The following is a 17,500-nucleotide window of genomic DNA, read 5'->3' as shown; positions in this document are numbered from 1 at the left end:
GATCAAACAGATGACCTGCAGACACATGGTGGGTAACTTTAGTAATATAAGTAGTAGTAGCTGGTTGTGTGTGTGTGTGTGTGTGTGTGTGTGTGTGTGTCTGACCTGTGGCTGGGTGTGTGTGTGTGTGTGTGTGTGTGTGTGTCTGACCTGTAGCTGGGTTTGTGTGTGTGTGTGTGTGTGTGTGTGTCTGACCTGTGGCTGGGTTTGTGTGTGTGTGTGTGTGTGTCTGACCTGTGGCTGGGTTTGTGTGTGTGTGTGTGTGTGTCTGACCTGTAGCTGGGTATGTGTGTGTGTGTGTGTGTGTGTGTGTGTGTGTGTGTGTGTGTGTGTGTGTGTGTGTGTGTGTCTGACCTGTAGCTGGCTTTGTGTGTGTGTATGTGTCTCTCTCTCTCTCTCTGTGCGTGTGTGTGTGTCTGACCTGTAGCTGGGTGTGTGTGTGTGTGTGTGTGTGTGTGTGTGTGTGTGTGTCTGACCTGTAGCTGGGTTAGTGACTCTACAGTCATCATGCTGAGTCGTGTTTAGAGGACAGGCTGCAGCTGTTAACCAGAGGAAGGTATACACACAGTCCTCTATGGCTGAGATGAGAGTCGGCCGAGAGTCCTGCAGAGAAGAGAGAGACACACACAGAGAGAGAGAGAGAGAGAGAGAGAGAGAGAGAGAGGGAGAGAGGGAGAGAGAGAGAGAGAGAAAGAGAGAGACACACACACACATAGAGAGAGAGAGACACACACACACACACACACACACACACAGAGAGAGAGAGAGACACACACACACACACACACACACACACACACACACACACACACAGAGAGACACACACACACACAGAGAGAGAGAGGGAGACACACACACACACACACACACACACACACACACACACACACACACACAGAGAGAGAGAGGGAGACAGACACACACACACAATCAGCTGTTATAATTTATATGAACACACTGTAAATAAAAAAAAGTGTTTTAAGTTATAAACAATCAAAGAGTTTCTTTACTCCAACTTTTAATAAACCTTTATCTTATTTTTATATATTTTTTATTTTCTATTTCTATTATTTATTAATAAAATAATTAATTATTTGACCAGTCGTCTCTCACTCACCACTCTGTCTTTGTCACACTTGAAGCGGATGATGCTGCTCTTGTTTCGGACTCCGTCAGGACAGACGTGTCCGCTGCCGTACTGCAGCTTCAGCACATTCCTGTCCCACGTCGGACCGGACTGCAGCTGACCCAGACTCACGTATTCATCCCCCACCTTCAGACACGACGCCGCGCTGGACGGACACTTCCACGAGCCTGCAGACACACCAACACATCAACACATCCACATGTTAACACTGGATCTACTTTCTGCACATTTAAAAAAACCCAGTAGAGCTCTTTTAAAGCACTTTAACCTTCCTTCTTTCCGTCTGTCCATCCTCCCTTCCTCCCTCCATCCTACCTTCCTTACTTCCTTCTTTCTTCCTTCCCTCCTTTCTACCTTCCTTCATTCCTTCTTTCCTCTGTCCTTCTTCGTTCCCTCCTACATTCCTTCTTTCCTCTGTCCTTCCTTCCTCTTTTCCTTTCTCCCTCCCTCCCTCCTTCCTCCCTCCATCCTTCCTTCCTTCTGTCTGTCCTTCCTCCCTCCTTCCCTCCCTCCATCCTACCTTCCTTACTTCCTTCTTTCCTCAGTCCTTCCTTCTTTCCTACCGTCCTTCCTCCTTCCTTCCCTCCTTCCTCCTTCCTTTCCTCCCTCCTTCTCTCTTTCTTTCCTCCCTCCCACCTTCCCTCATCCCTCTTTCCTCCGTCCTTCCTTCCTCCCTCCCTTCCTTCTTTCCTTTCCTCCTTTCCTACCATCCTTGCTCCCTTCCTTCTTCCTTCCCTCCTTCCTCGCTCCCTTTCTTCTTTCCTTTCCTGATGATGATGATGATTCAGTATGATAGATGATAGATGATGCGTTCACTGACCAAAAAGCTTCAGTATAACATATGATAGATGATAGATGATGCGTTCACTGACTAAAAAGCTTCAGTATATTAGATGATAGATGATGCGTTCACTGACCAAAAAGCTTCAGTATATTAGATGATAGATGATGCGTTCACTGACCAAAAAGCTTCAGTATATTAGATGATAGATGATGCGTTCACTGACCAAAAAGCTTCAGTATATTAGATGATAGATGATGCGTTCACTGACCAAAAAGCTTCAGTATATTAGATGATAGATGATATATGATGATGCGTTCACTGACCTCCCTGCTGCACCAGAGATCTGCACACGTTGATGTAAAACGTGTTCTTGGTGTCGCTCGTCGTCGGCTCCACCTCCCAGTTCTGGGTCTCCATGGCCAGAGGTGAAAGGTCGTAGGAGTGACCGTGACCGTCGCTGAGGACGAAGAAAAAACAAAAAGGGTTAGGGTTTGTTTAAAGTCTGATCGTTAACACTGAACTGTGTTTTTGTTGCTCATCACATTGTCAGCGCTCTATTATATTAGAAGGAAGGAAGGAAGGAAGGAAGGAAGGAAGGGAAGAAGAACAGATGGAAGGAAGGGAGAAAGTAAGGAAAAGAAGAGAGGAAGAGAAGGGAAGAAGGAAGGAAGGAAGGAAGAAAAGAGAGGAATGGAAGAAGGAAGGAAGGAAGGAAGGAAGGAAGGAAGGAAGGAAGAGAAGGCAAGAAGGAAGGAAGGAAGGAAGGAAGGAAGGAAGGAAGAAAAGAGAGGAATGGAAGAAGGAAGGAAGGAAGGAAGAGAAGATAAGAAGGAAGGAAGGCAAGAAGGAAGGAAGGAAGGGAAGAAGAACAGATGGAAGGAAGGGAGAAAGTAAGGAAAAGAAGAGAGGAAGAGAAGGGAAGAAGGAAGGAAGGAAGGAAGGAAGAAAAGAGAGGAATGGAAGAAGGAAGGAAGGAAGGAAGGAAGGAAGGAAGGAAGGAAGAGAAGGCAAGAAGGAAGGAAGGAAGGAAGGAAGGAAGGAAGGAAGAAAAGAGAGGAATGGAAGAAGGAAGGAAGGAAGGAAGAGAAGATAAGAAGGAAGGAAGGCAAGAAGGAAGGAAGGAAAAGTAGAGAGGAAATAAAGATGAAGGAAGAAAGGGAGCAAGGACAGATGGCAGGAAGGAAGAAAGGAAAATAAGAGAGGAAGGAAGGAAGACAGGAAAGAAAGATGGAAGGAAGTAAGGAAGTAAGGAAGTAAGGAAGGAAGGAAGGAAGGAAGGAAGGACAGATAGAAAGAAGGAAGGAAGGAAGGAAAAAAGACAGGAAGCTACTAATATACATATGTGTAAAAATCACTGTATATAAACTCTGAATTAAAATAAATCTTTACAAGCGAGAAGAATTACAAGCAAATAAGAATCAGAAAGAGAAAGATGGAGGGAAAGGAAGAAGATGAGGATGAGGATGATGATGTGTGAGGTAGTGATGAAGAAGCTTTACTTGTAGGAGCAGCTGGTGGTCTTTACTGGGATGCAGGCCAGAGCAGTGGGCCAGTTAAACAGGTAGGTGCACTCTGGAGTCTCCTTGATGAACTCTGGAGCTCCCTAAGAAAAACCAAACAGGAACAAGGTGAGAAAGAGTTCATTAAAGGGAAACAAAAAACAAAAAAGATTCATTTTACAGTTATGATACCAGTTAAAAGAGTGTACCAAGCTTTTATTTATTTATTATTACTTGTTTTAAGGATTGTTTTTTGCCTGATTTCCAGTTAAAAACTCCTTATTTATCTTCTACTGGTCCTTTATGCAGCTACTCAGTTCAGCCTCTGTCTATTAACAGGCTGTTTTACTTCCTGTCTCAAGTAGTAATACATAATAATCCAAAATATGTATGCAGGACAACAACCATAGCAACCACCTTAGCAACCACCTTAGCAACAAAGGTTACAGAACATACGCATGCAACTATAGCTATTATCTAATCCAGGCATCTGACATCATAACAGTATATTAATAACAGGAAGTGTTTCTCACAGGATGCATGATGACATCATAGCAGTATATTAATAACAGGAAGTGGAGCTTACAGGATGCATGATGACATCATAACAGTATATTAATAACAGGAAGTGTTTCTCACGGGATGCATGATGACATCATAGCAGTATATTAATAACAGGAAGTGTTTCTCACAGGATGCATGATGACATCATAACAGTATATTAATAACAGGAAGTGTTTCTCACAGGATGCATGATGACATCATAACAGTATATTAATAACAGGAAGTGTTTATGTGTGGAGCTTACAGGATGCATGATGACATCATAACGGTATATTAATAACAGGCAGTGCTTACAGGATGCATGATGACATCATAACAGTATATTAATAACAGGAAGTGTTTATGTGTGGAGCTTACAGGATGCATGATGACATCATAACAGTATATTAATAACAGGCAGTGCTTACAGGATGCATGATGACATCATAACAGTATATTAATAACAGGAAGTGCTTACAGGATGCATGTCAGGATGGCAGGAGAAGTAGATCTCAGTGGATCTCTGGTAGATCTTGTGGCACGTATCTCCAGCGGTGTAGTTCAGGATCAGCTGATCTCCAACGTAGCTCAGAACCTGGTTCGCCAGTCCTGGATGGATGGAGGGATGGATGGAGGGAGGGAGGGATGGATGGGTAGATGGATGGATGGATGGATGGATGGATGGAGGGATAGAGGGAGGTATGGATGGATTGATGGGTAAATGGATAGATGGATGGATGGATGGATGGATGGATGGAGGGAGGGAGGGAAAGAGAGATGGATGGATGGAGGGAGGGATGGATGGATGGAGGGAGGGATGGATAGATGGGTAAATAGAAGGGTAAATAGATGGATGGATGGATGGATAGATGGATGGGTGCATGGATGATGGATGGATGGATGTGTAGATGGATGGATGGATGGATGGGTGGGTGGATGGATGGATGGGTATAGGTAGATGGATGGATGTATGGAGGGATAGAGGGAGGGATGGATGGATTGATGGGTAAATGGATAGATGATGGATGGATGGATGGAGGGAGGGATGGATGGATAGATGGGTAAATAGAAGGGTAAATAGATGGATGGATGGATAGATGGACGGATAGATTGAAAAATGGATGGGTGCATGGATGATGGATGGATGGATGTGTAGATGGATGGGTGGGTGGATGGATGGATGGATGGATGGATGGATGGATGGATGGATGGATGGATGGGTAGATGGATGGATGGGTATAGGTAGATGGATGGATGGAGGGAGGGAGGGAGGGATAGATGGATGCATGGATGGGTAGATGGATAATAGATGGATGGATGGAAGGAAGGAAGGAAGGATGGATGGATGGAGGGAGGGATGGGTGGGTGGATGGATAGATGATGGATGGATGGATGGATGTATGGATGGGTGGATGGATGGATGGATGGATAGATGGATAGATAGATAGACAATAAAAAGAGGTTTAACAGTAATAAACCAATAAATAGATACATAAAAAAAATCTGAGCATCATCAGTAGAACAGGAAGTCTTTTATTTTGTAGTTCTGTACCTGCGATCTTGTGGTTGGAGCCGTCAGCCTGACAGGAGGACACCTTGTCGCTGCCGGTGTCTTTGTGGGTGCAGACTCCTTTCTGAAGGCCGCTGCAGACGGACAGGTGGTAGATGTATTTATCGCTCCTGATGGAGTAATCTTTATCTTTCAGAGAGCTCAGGTCGAACTCGTAGCCGCTCCGAGGGTCCAGAACACGACACTCATCGCCTAGCAACGAGAAAATTAGGATGAATACCTTTAACTCATCAAGGTTTTAAGTTTTATTAGGAGGGAGGGTCAAACTCTTTATTCAAAGGCCACAATGAGGGCTGGATCATTAAAGAGATGGAAGGAAGGAAGGAAGGAAGGAAGGAAGGAAGAGAAATAAAGAAAGAACAGATGGAAGGGTTAGTAACTGTGATGCTCAATACAGATAAAGAAGAAAGGGAAGAAGGACAGATGGAAGGAAGAAAGGGAGCAAGGAAGGAAGGGAGAAAGGAAGAGAAGACAGGAAGGAAAGATGGAAGGAAGGAAGGAAGGAATGAAAGACAGGTGGAAGAAAGGAAGAGAAGACAAGAAAGACAGAAACAGATGGAAGGAAGAAAGAAATAAAGAAAGAACAGATGGAAGGAAGGAAGGAAGGAAGGAAGGAAAGATGGAAGGTAGAGAAGACAGGAAGGAAGGAAGGAAGGAAGGAAGGAAGGAAGGAAGGAAGGAAAGAGGGAAGGAAGGAAGGAAGGAAGGAAGGAGGGAAGGAAGGAAGGAAGGAGGGAAGGAAGGAAGGACGGAAGAAAGGAAGGAAGGAAGGAAAGACAGATGGAAGGAAGGAAGGATAGACAGATGGAAGGAAGGAAGGAAGGAAGGAAGGAAGGAGAGAAAGAAGGAAGGAAGGAAGGAAGAGAAGATAGGAAGGAAGGAAGAAAGGAAGAGAAGAGAAGACAAGAAAGAAAGAAAAAGAAAGAAAGAAAGAAAGAACAGAAGGATGGAAGGAAGGAAGGAAGGAAGATGGAAGGATGGAAGGAAGATGGAAGGAAGGAAGGATGGCAGGAAGGAAGGAAGGAAGGAAGAAATAAAGAAAGAGAAAAAGAAAAGGTGGATGGAAAAATAGAAGGAAGGGAAATATCACGGGAAGGAAAGATGGAAGAAAGGAAGAGAAGACAAGAAATCAAGAAAGAACAGAAGGAAGGAAAGATGGAAGGAAGGAAGAGAAGACAGGAAGGAAGGAAGGAAGGAAGGAAGGAAGGAACAGAAGACAGGCAGGAAGATGGAAGGAAGGAAGAAAGAAAGAGAGAAAGAAGGGTAGATGGAAAAATGGAAGGAAGGAAAGTGGGCCAGATTGGACTCCTCAGCAGGAGTCATCTTTATAATCTATAAACCCTGATCTCTGATACGTTACCTTGACTCTTCCTGATTGGACAGGCCTCAGACGTCCTCCAGATGAAGACGTACTCACAGCCGTCCTTACGGTCAAACATGGGGGAGCCCTTCAAAATAAAAGACACGCAAGTAAATAACAGTGAAGAGGAAATGTTGCAGGTAAAAAGTAATTATCTGTAGATTTTGGTTTTTCTGTAGTCTAAAATCTAGCCACCACAATGCTACTTCAAGGTCCTGAAAAATAACTGGGACATTACGACGCTCTGGATGTTTTCACTAATTGGATCTCAGTCCTCCTTCCTCCCTTCCTTTCTTTCTCCCTCCTACCTTCCTTCCTTCCTTCCTTCCTTACTCCTTTCCTTCCTTCCTTCTTCCTCCCTCCCTCCTACCTTCCTTGATTATTTCCTCCATCCTTCCTTCCTTCCTTCCTTCCCTCCCTTCCTTCCCACCTTCCTTTTAACTGAACACCTGACTTTAAATGGCAGAGGAAACTTTATTTAACCTTCCTGTCTGTTTGACTGTTCCTTCCTTCCTCCCTTCCTTCCTTCCTTCCATCTGTCCTTCCTCCCTCCCTCCTTCTCTCTTTCTTTCCTTCCTCTCTCTTTCCTCCCTTCCTTCTTTCCTTTCCTCCACCCCCTTTTCTCCTTCCTTTCACCCACCCTACTACCTTCCTTCCTTCCCCCTTCCTTCCTTCCTTCCTTCCATCTGTCCTTCCTCCCTCCCTCCTTCTCTCTTTCTTTCCTCACTTCCTTCTTTCCTTTACTCCATCCACCTTTCCTCCTCCCTCCCTCCCACCTTCTTTCCCTTCCTTCTTCCTCCTTTCCTTCTTCCTCTTCCTTACTTCCTCCCTCCTTCCTATTTTCCTTTCACCCTCCCTTCCTTTCCTTCCTTCCTCCCTCCTTTCCTCCCTTCATCTCCTTCCTTTCCTCCCTCCCTCCAATCCTTCATTCTCCTTCCTCAACTCGAGGACAGCAGGAGGGTTGAACTCACCGGATTGTCGTCACACTGGAAGATGATGCGTGTGGAGTATCGAGCCGACGCTCCACACTTGTCTCCGTTGTGGTAGACGATGCTGATGGAGCCGTCCTCCGCCACCTGAGGGCTGGACTGGACGTATCCCAGGTTAGAACTGGTCCCATCGATCACTCCGCAGGCACCCAAAGGACCCACTGGACAGAGAGAGACGAGGGAGAGAGACGAGAGAGGAACATGGTTAAATACAGTCTCATCTATTTATTGTAATCTTATAAAGGAAGGAAGGAAGGAAGGAAGGAAGGAAAGAAGGAAGGACGAAAGGAAGAGAAGACAAGAAAGAAAGAAAGAACAGAAGGTAGGAAGGAAGGAAGGAAGGAAGGAAGGAGGGAAGGAGGGAAGGAAGGAGGGAAGGAAGGAAGGAAGGAAGAGAAAGGAAAGAGGAAAGAAAGAACAGAAGGTAGGAAGGAAGGAAGGAACGAACGAACGACAGGCGAATGGAAGGAAGGAAGGAAGGAAGGAAAATAAGACAAGAAGGAAGGAAGGAAGGAAGGAAGGAAGGAAAGAAGGAAAATAAGACAAGAAGGAAGGAAGGAAGGAAAATAAGACAAGAAGGAAGGAAGGAAGGGAGGAAGGAAGGATGGAAGGAAGGACAGACGAAGCAAAGAAAGGAAAAGAAGACAGGAAGGAAAGTGGGGGGGGGGGGTTTAGGGTTAGGGGTCGAGCGTACTGACCTGGACACTCCTTCACGGGGGGGAGGGGTCTGCAGACGTTGATGTAGAAGCTGCGTGATGTGCTGGAGTCGGTATCCATGGCAACCCAAGGGCTGTCGTCGTTGTCACGCATCAGGTGACTCAGGTCGTACTCGTTACCCTGAGTGTCTAAAGAAGGAGAGGAGGGACTTTCATTAGTACACATGGTTTCATTCACTCTGTGTGTGTGTGTGTGTGTGTGTGTGTGTGTGTGTGTGTGTGTGCGTGTGTGTGTTTGTGTGTGTGTGTGTGTGTTTGTGTGTGTGTGTGTGTGTGTGTGCGTGTGTATGCGTGCCTCTGTGTGTATGCATGCATGTGTGTGTGCATGCATGTGTGTGTGTGTGTGTGTGCGTGCATGCGTGCATGCATGTGTGTGTGTGTGTGTGAATGTGTGTGCATGCATGTGTGTTTGTGTGTGTGTGTCTCTGTGCATGCATGTGTGTGTGTGTGTGTGAATGTGTGTGCATGCATGTGTGTTTGTGTGTGTGTGTCTCTGTGCATGCATGTGTGTGTGTGTGTGTGCGTGCATGCATGTGTGTGTGTGTGTGCGTGTGTGTATGCATGTGTGTGTCCATGTGTGTGTGCATGCCTGTGTGTGTCTGTGTGCATGTGTGTGTGTGTGCGTGCATGCATGTGTGTGTGTGTGCGTGTGTGTGTGTCTCCATGAATGCATGTGTGTGTGTGTGTGTCTCCATGCCTGTGTGTGTGTGTGCATGTATGTGTGTGTACCAAAGATCCTGCAGTTAACAGGAGCAGGGACGCAGGCCAGAGCGGTGGAGAACTCAAAGAGAACATCATGGACGACGTGGTTTGGTAGAGAACTCAGATCCTCCTGCAGCATCTTCAACGAGCCGCTCAGCGCCTTCTGATCACACACGAAGTTTATAGTGAACGTGTCTCTGGTGGCTGGAAACAAGGAAACAAGGAAACAAGGAAACAACAAGAAGTTTATAGTGAACGTGTCTCTGGTGGCTGGAAACAAGGAAACAAGGAAACAAGGAAACAGGAAGTTTATAGTGAACGTGTCTCTGGTGGCTGGAAACAAGGAAACAAGGAAACAACAGGAAGTTTATATAGTTTCTCCTTCATTTTCCTTCCTTCCTCCATTCCTTCATTCCTCCCTTGAGTCATTCCTTCCTTCCATCATTCCTTCCTTTCTCCCTTCCTTCCTTCCTTCCTCCATTCCTTCATTCCTCCCTTCCTTCCTTCTGCCATTCCTTCCTTCCTTCCTTCCTTCCTTCCTCTCTCCCTCCCTCCTTCCTCCATTCCTTCCTTCCTTCCGTCATTCCTTCCTTCCTCCCTTCCTTCCTCCCTCCCTCCCTCCTTCCTCCATTCCTTCCTTCCTTCCTCCCTCCCTCCCTTCCTTCCTTCCTCCTGTCCGTCCTTCCTTCCTTCCTTCCTTCCTTCCTTCCTTCCTTCCTTCCTCCCTTCCTTCCTTCCAAAGTTTTTATGGTTACACCACTTAGACATTTTTGCCATAATCCTCCAATATATTCTCCTTCCTTCCTTCCTTCATTCCATCCTTCCTTCCTTCCTTCCTTCCTCCCTCCCTTCATTCCTCCCTTCCTTCCTCCCTCCCTCCCTCCCTCCTTTCCTTCCAAAGTTTTTATGGTTACACCACTTAGACATTTTTGCCATAATCCTCCAATATATTCTCCTTCCTTCCTTCCTTCCTTCCTTCCTTCCTTCCTTCCTTCATTCCTTCATTCCTCAGTCTCTGATTCCTCAGTCTCTAATCTTAACCCTGACTGTGTGTGTATCTGTGTGTGTGTGTGTGTGTGTGTGTGTGTGTGTGTGTGTGTGTGTGTGTGTGTGTGTGTGTGTGTGTGTGTGTGTGTTACCTGTTTTGTCGTCTCTTGGTCCCTTATAAACGAGCTTCAGCAGTCCATCAGAGGAATACTCGAGGCTCCTCTCCAAACCCACCGGACTGAGCGCGTGTCCGTCTTCCATCTCACAGCCAGACATTCCCTCTCCGCACACGGCCAGGTCTCCACAGATGTTCAGCTGCACGGAGCGACGGAGGGATGAAGGGATGAAAGGATGAAGGGATGAAGGGAAGAGGAATTATTATATTATCCTTTACTTCTGTTTAATGAGCTGGATTACATCATGCTTTATATCAACGTAATAGATGCATATTTTATTTAGGGAAGGAAGGGAGGAAGAAGGAAGGAAAGGAGGGAGGGAGGAAGGAAAGGAGGGAGGGAGGAAGGAAGGAAAGGAGGGAGTGAGAAAGGAAGGAGGGAAGGAAGGAAGGAAGGAAGAAAGGAAAGAAGGAAGGAAAGAGGAAATAAGGAAGGAAGGTAGGAGGGAGGGAGAAAGGAAAAGAGGAAGGGAGGAACGCAGAAAAGAAGGACAGAAGAAAAAGGAAGGAAAGGAGGGAGGGAGGAAAGGAAAGAAAGAAGGAGGGAGGGAGTGAGAAAAGAAAAGAGCAAGGGAGGAAGGAAGGAAAGAAGGACAGAGGAAAAGGGAAGGAAAGGAGGGAGGGAGGGAGGGAGGGAGAAAGGAAGGAGGAACGGAAGGAAGGAAGGACGGAGGAAAATAAGGAAGGAAGGTAGGAGGGAGAGAGGGAGGAAGGGAGGAAAGAAGGAAGGAAGGGAGGATGGAAGAAAAGAAGGAAGGGAGGAAGGAAAGGAAGGATGGAGGAAATAAGGAAGGAAGGTAGGAGAGAAGGAAGAAGGAAGGAGGGAGGAAGGAAAGAAGGAAAGAGGAAAAGGAGGGAGGGAGGGAGGGAGGAAGGAAAGAAGGGAGGAAGGAAGGAAGAAGGAAGGAGGGAATAAGGAAAGAAGGAGGGAGGGAGGGAGGAGGGAGGGAGGGAGGAAAGGAAAGAAGGAAGGGAGGAAGGATGGAGGAAATAAGGAAGGATCACACTAACAGACTCAGATGTGCATCAAGCATTAAGAGGACATGATTTACAGTCAGTGGAGTATCATCATCATCATCATCATCATCATCATCATCATCATCATCATCAGTAGTAGTACGATGATCTCACCAGGAAGTCCTTCCCGTTAGCGTTGACCTTGTATCCGTCCTTTGAGGCCAGAGGCTGAAGGTTGAACTCGATACCGTTGTTTGGATCTGCCACAGCACAGCTCTGACACACACATAATAACAATCAATATATATAAACACACTGAATCAGCATCAAGCCTTTCAACCCTTCTGCTTTCATTTATTTCTCTGTACAACATAGTGGCCCTTAACATATTATCTCATCAGTGTGTATAAACCAGGAGGGGAGTTCTGGTCCTCTGAAATGAGGCCAACCAGGAAGTAACTTAGAGCTGCATTCTATCAAAAGGCCACCAGGGGGCGACCGTCTCTATACAAGTCAATGGAGAATTCACCAACTTCTCACTTGATTTCTAACCTCAGTAAACGTTTTCAAAATGTGTTTATGGTCTCAATCGCTAGTTTAAAGCCTTCTTCAATGCAGTATGATGTTCATTTGGGACATTTTGGCCTCCCTGATTTTATATGTGACGATAAAGCAGGGTATGCATTAGGGGGCGGGGCTACGTCCTGATTGACAGGTTGATTGCCCAATGTCCTCGAGATCCAGCCCTCGCAACCATAGCAACCTCCCCGCTCCACCCATGGCCCCGCCTCATGCCCATATAAGTAGAATCCGTGTTTTTATTTTTCCCAGCATGCACCTGAACTTTTCAAGATGGCGCTGCCTAGATTAGAAACTATTGGCTTCCGAGCAGCAGTCCACAAACCAATGGGTGACGTCACGGATGTTACGTCCATTTCTTTTATACAGTCTGTGGGTTAAATTAATAAAAAGTATGAATCTGTAGTTAAATGTGAGCTCACCGTGTTCTTGGTGGTGGTGATGGCGCAGGCTGCTCTGGTCTCCCACATAAAGGTCGCGGTGCAGTTCTGGTACATCAGGAAACGAGGTCCCATCGACTGCAGAGCGAGACACAGACACAGTTAGAGTCCAAACCTTTAGAGCAGGGGTGTCAAACATGCGGCCCATGGGCCAGAACCGGCCCACTGAGGGGCGCGATCCGGCCCACTTTCCTTCCTGTGTTCTTTTCCTTCCTTCCTTCCATCTGTCCTTCCTACCTTCCATCTGTCCTTCCTACCTTCCTTCCCTTTATCCTTTTTATCATTCCTTCCATCTGTCCTTCCTACCTTCCTTTTTTCCTTTCTTCGTTCCTTTCTTCCTTCCATCTGTCCTTCCTCCCTTTCTTCCTTCCTCCGTTTCTTCCATCTGTCCTTCCTACCTTCCTTCCATCTGTCCTTCCTCCCTTTCTTCCTTCCTCCGTTTCTTCCACCTGTCCTTCCTTCCATCTGTCCTTCCTCCCTTTCTTCCTTCCTCCGTTTCTTCCATCTGTCCTTCCTACCTTCCTTTTTTCCTTTCTTCCTTCCATCTGTCCTTCCTACCTTCCTTTTTTCCTTTCTTTGTTCCTTTCTTCCTTCCATCTGTCCTTCCTACCTTCCTTTTTTCCTTCCTTCTTTCCTTCCTTCCTTTCTGTCTGTCCTTCCTACCTTTCTTCTCTCTTTCCTTTTGTCTCTCTTTTCCTTCCTTCCATCTTTCTTTCCTACCTTCCATCTGTCCTTCCTACCTTCCTTTTTTCCTTTCTTCGTTCCTTTCTTCCTTCCTCCGTTTCTTCCATTTGTCCTTCCTTCCATCTGTCCTTCCTCCCTTTCTTCCTTCCTCCGTTTCTTCCATCTGTCCTTCCTACCTTCCTTTTTTCCTTTCTTTGTTCCTTTCTTCCTTCCATCTGTCCTTCCTACCTTCCTTTTTTCCTTCCTTCTTTCCTTCCTTCCTTTCTGTCTGTCCTTCCTACCTTTCTTCTCCTTTTCCTTTTGTCTCTCTTTCCTTCCTTCCCTTCTTATTTCCTTCCATTCTTGGTCTGTATGTGGCCCTTGAATGAATATGAGTTTGACACCTCTGCTTTAGCTGATCCAGAACCCTGAGAGCTGAGCGAGTTGTGAACGTACCACGGTTCCTCTGGAGCAGACCAGGTGGATGCGGGTGGTGTAGGTGAGCTTCAGGCCGTCTGAGATGCAGGCGGAGCCGTCGGTGAACTCCAGCAGCAGCCGATCCCTCGCTACGATGACCGGACCTCGCTTAGAGACTCCCATGTTACTGACCGACACCACTTCCTTAGGAACGCCCTGACGACGGAGAGGAGGGGGGGGGGGGGGGCAGAGAGAGGGGGGTAGGGGTTATTTCACTCTGTTGGTTTTATATCATTTGAAATGAGATTTGCACCAAAGTAAACCAAAGTAAGACTGAATGCTCCTGAAAATGTCAAATGGTGTAACCACAAAATACATGATACATATTACATATTTTATCACCCTAGAGAGAGATAGAGAGAAAAGGGAGGATGAAAAGGAAAAAAAGGGAGGAAGAAAGAAAGAAAGAGAAAGAAAAAGGAGAAAGAAAGAAAGAAAGAAAGAAAAAAAAGAAGTAGGAAAGTAAGGAAAGAAAGAAAGAAAGAAAGAAGTAAGATTTTCCAGGTGTTGTATTAATAAAGTTTTATCTCGTCTTTAAGCATCACGTTGCTATGGTTACAGACCTGCTCTGAGATGTTGTATTAATAAAGTTTTACCTCGTCTTTAAGCATCACGTTGCTATGGTTACCTGCTCTGAGATGTTGTATTAATAAAGTTTTATCTCGTCTTTAAGCATCACGTTGCTATGGTTACAGACCTGCTCTGAGATGTATTAATAAAGTTTTATCTTCTCTTTATGCATCACGTTGCTATGGTTACAGACCTGCTCTGAGATGTATAAATAAAGTTTTATTTTCTCTTTATGCATCATGTTGCTATGGTTACCTGCTCTGAGATGTTGTATTAATAAAGTTTTACCTCGTCTTTAAGCATCACGTTGCTATGGTTACAGACCTGTTCTGAGATGTTGTATTAATAAAGTTTTACCTCGTCTTTAAGCATCACGTTGCTATGGTTACAGACCTGCTCTGAGATGTTGTATTAATAAAGTTTTACCTCGTCTTTATGCATCACGTTGCTATGGTTACCTGCTTTGAGATGTATTTCATCTGACAGACTGACGCGTGTATTAATAAAGTTGTATCTCCTCTTCATGCATCACGTTGCCATGGTTACCTGCTCTGAGATGTATTTCATCTGACAGACTGATGCATCACGTTGCCATGGTTACCTGCTCTGAGACGTATTTCATCTGACTGACTGATGCATCACGTTGCCATGGTTACCTGCTCTGAGACGTATTTCATCTGACAGACTGACGCGTGTGTTAATAAAGTTGTATCTCCTCTTCATGCATCACGTTGCCATGGTTACCTGCTCTGAGACGTATTTCATCTGGCAGACTGAGGCGTGGCGGTCGCAGCCCTGCACGGCGTTGATTGGTCGACAGATGTTGATGTAATACTTCTTCAGGTTCATGGTCTCAGATAAATCCATCGCCTGCCAGTTCTTACCGGAGGAGGAGCGAGACAAGCTGGAGAAGAGAAGAAGAGGGGATGATTTTATTTCTTTTTTTGGATTGACTTTATTCATACACATAAGGAGACATTCATGTATCCAATAGCTCATACATAATTTAAAGGAAGGAAGGAAGGAAGGAAGGAAGGAAGGAAGGAAGGACAAATTGAAGAAAGTAAGGATGAAAGGGTAGAAGGACAGATGGAAGGAAGGGATGAAGGAAGAGAGGAAGGAAGGAAGGCAGGAAGGAAAGGAAAGGACAGATGGAAGGAAGGAAGGATGAAAGAGAGGAAGGAAGGAAGGAGGGACGAATGGAAGAAAGGAAGGAAGGAAGGAAGGAAGGAAAAGAAGGAAGGATGAAAGGATGAAAGAGGAAGGACAGATTGAACGAAAGATGGATGGAAGGAAGGAAGGAAGTAAGAAGGAAGGAAGGAAATGAGGAGAAGACAGGAAGGACAGATGGAAGGAGGGAAGGATGAAAGAGAAGAAGGATGAGTCAGAATATGAAGAGCATGTAAAGGGATAAAGGTTAAGACTGTTTAAATGAATGAATGAATGAATGAATGATTGAATGAATGATGGAGTGATTGAATGAATGAATGAACAGATTGAATGAATGAATGAATGAATGAATGAATGAATGATTGAATGAATGAATGAATGATTGAATGAATGAATTAATGAATGAGTGAATGAATGAATGAATGAATGAATGAATGATTGAATGAATGAATGAATGAATGAATGAATGAATGAATGAATTAATGAATGATGGAGTGATTGAATGAATGAATGAACAGATTGAATGAATGAATGAATGAATGAATGAATGAATGATTGAATGAATGAATTAATGAATGAGTGAATGAATGAATGAATGAATGAATGAATGATTGAATGAATGAATGAATGAATGAATGATTGAATGAATGAATGAATGAATGAATGAATGAATGAATTAATGAATGATGGAGTGATTGAATGAATGAATGAATGAATGAATGAATGATGGAGTGAATGAATGAATGAGTGAATGAATGAATGAGTATTACCTGGACAGGTCGTACTGGTCCAGGGTTTTGGGATCAGTCACCATGCACTCATGAGGAGTCTCAGGACAAGCGTAGGAAGTGTACCACAGGAAGTTATACGTGTAGTTATCCTCCTTCTGTCATCACAGGAAGTACAAGAGAGACAAAGATTTACTACTTCCTGTCGTCTGTTTTGACTTCCTTCCTTCCTTCCTTTCCTTCCATTCCTTCCTTTCTTTCCCTCCTTCCTTTCCTTCCTTCCTTCCATTCCTTCCCTCCGTCCTTCCTTTCCTTCCTCCCTCCCTCACTCTCTTTCTTTTCTCTCCCCTACTTTCCTCACTTCCTTCTTTCTTTACTCTTTTCCTTTCTCCCTCCCTCCCTCCCTCCTACCTTCCTTCCTTCCTTCTTTCTTTCCTCTGTCCTTCTCTCCTTCCTTCATTCCTTTCCTTCCTCCCTTCCCTCCTCTCCCCTTCCCTCCTCCCTTCTTCCCTTCCCTCCTCCCTCCCTTCCTTTCTTCCTTCCTTCCTTCCATCCTTCATTCCTTTCCCCCTTCTTCTCTCTTTCTCCCCTCACCTTCTTCCCTTCATCCCTTCCTCTTTTCCTTTCTCTCTCCCTCCCTCCTCCCTTCCTTCATCCCTTCCTCTTTTCCTTTCTCCCTCTCTCCTTCCTTCCTTCCTACCTCCCTCCTTCCTCCCTCCCTCCCTCCCTCCTTCCTCTCTACCTCCCTCCTTCCCTCCTATCTTCCTTCCTTCCCTCCCTCGTTCCTTCCTTCCTTTCGTCCTTCCCTCCCTCCCTCCTTCCTTCCTTCCTTCCCTCCCTCCCTCCTTCCCTCCTTCCTTCCTTCCTTCCCTAGTCCAGACCAGTCGTGTTATAATCTGGATTAAATAGAGCCATGCAGGGTTTCTACCTGGAATTCTGGTTTTCCGGCTCCAGCTTCGGGATCACAGAGGAAGGAGATGCTGGTGGATCTGAGTGTGTGCTGCTGGTTGTTGTACTGAGAGCCGTTACTGTAGATCAGCTTGATCTGACCGTCATAGTAAGACAGGCGGGAGTTAGCCACCCAGACTCCAAGCACTGGAGAGGAGGAAGAGAGGAAGAGGGAGAGAGGGAGAGAGAGAGAGAGGGAGAGAGGGAGAGAGGAAGAGAGGGAGAGAGGAAGAGAGGGAGAGAGGAAGGGAGGGAGAGAGGAAGAGAGGGAGAGAGGAAGAGAGGGAGAGAGGGAGAGAGAGAGAGAGGGAGAGAGGGAGAGAGAGAGAGGGAGAGAGAGAGAGAGAGGGGGACAGGGGGAGAGAGAGAGAGAGGGAGAGAGAAAGGGAGAGAGAGAGAGAGAGAGAGAGAGAGAGAGAGAGAGAGAGAGAGAGAGAGAGAGGGAGAGAGGAAGAGAGAGGGAGAGAGGGAGAGAGAGGAAGAGAGAGGGAGAGAG

At 45.6% G+C, this 17,500-nt stretch overlaps 1 pseudogene; it reads right to left on the bottom strand.

Annotated features, from left to right (window-relative positions):
* The window catches only part of LOC128354691 (cation-independent mannose-6-phosphate receptor-like), a 32,832-nt pseudogene that overhangs the window by 6,033 nt on the left and 9,299 nt on the right, over positions 1 to 17,500 (bottom strand).

The sequence above is a fragment of the Scomber japonicus genome, unplaced genomic scaffold (assembly GCF_027409825.1).
Source record: "Scomber japonicus isolate fScoJap1 unplaced genomic scaffold, fScoJap1.pri scaffold_457, whole genome shotgun sequence".
NCBI classification, from domain to species: domain Eukaryota; kingdom Metazoa; phylum Chordata; class Actinopteri; order Scombriformes; family Scombridae; genus Scomber; species Scomber japonicus.
This window is presented reverse-complemented; position numbering and strand designations above follow the sequence as displayed.